General features: G+C 31.2%; 1 protein-coding gene across 1 annotated transcript in view; it reads right to left on the reverse strand.

Moving 5' to 3' along the window:
• LOC107684659 (C-Maf-inducing protein-like) overlaps nucleotides 1–279 on the reverse strand; it is a 30,283-nt gene that overhangs the window by 10,727 nt on the left and 19,277 nt on the right. The gene's annotated exons all lie outside the window — the stretch shown is intronic.

Raw genomic sequence — 279 nt, forward strand, 5'->3', positions numbered from 1 at the left:
ACATACTGGTAAAAAATGTATAGCCTGAATGCACTGTAAGTCACTTTGGATAAAAGCGTCTGCTAAATGCATAAAATGTAAAAGTTATTATTACTTCCACCTGTGATGGAAATGCTGAATTTTCAGCAGCCATTACTCCAGTCTCACATGATCTTTCATAAATCATTCTAATTTGCTGCTCAAGGAACATTTATCATTATCAATATTGAAAACAGTTGTGCTGCTTAAAATTTTTATGTGCAAACAGTGAAATTCTTTCAATATTCTATATAAATAGGA

Source organism: Sinocyclocheilus anshuiensis, unplaced genomic scaffold (assembly GCF_001515605.1).
Source record: "Sinocyclocheilus anshuiensis isolate Anshui unplaced genomic scaffold, SAMN03320099.WGS_v1.1 scaffold93, whole genome shotgun sequence".
Taxonomy (NCBI): Eukaryota; Metazoa; Chordata; class Actinopteri; order Cypriniformes; family Cyprinidae; genus Sinocyclocheilus; species Sinocyclocheilus anshuiensis.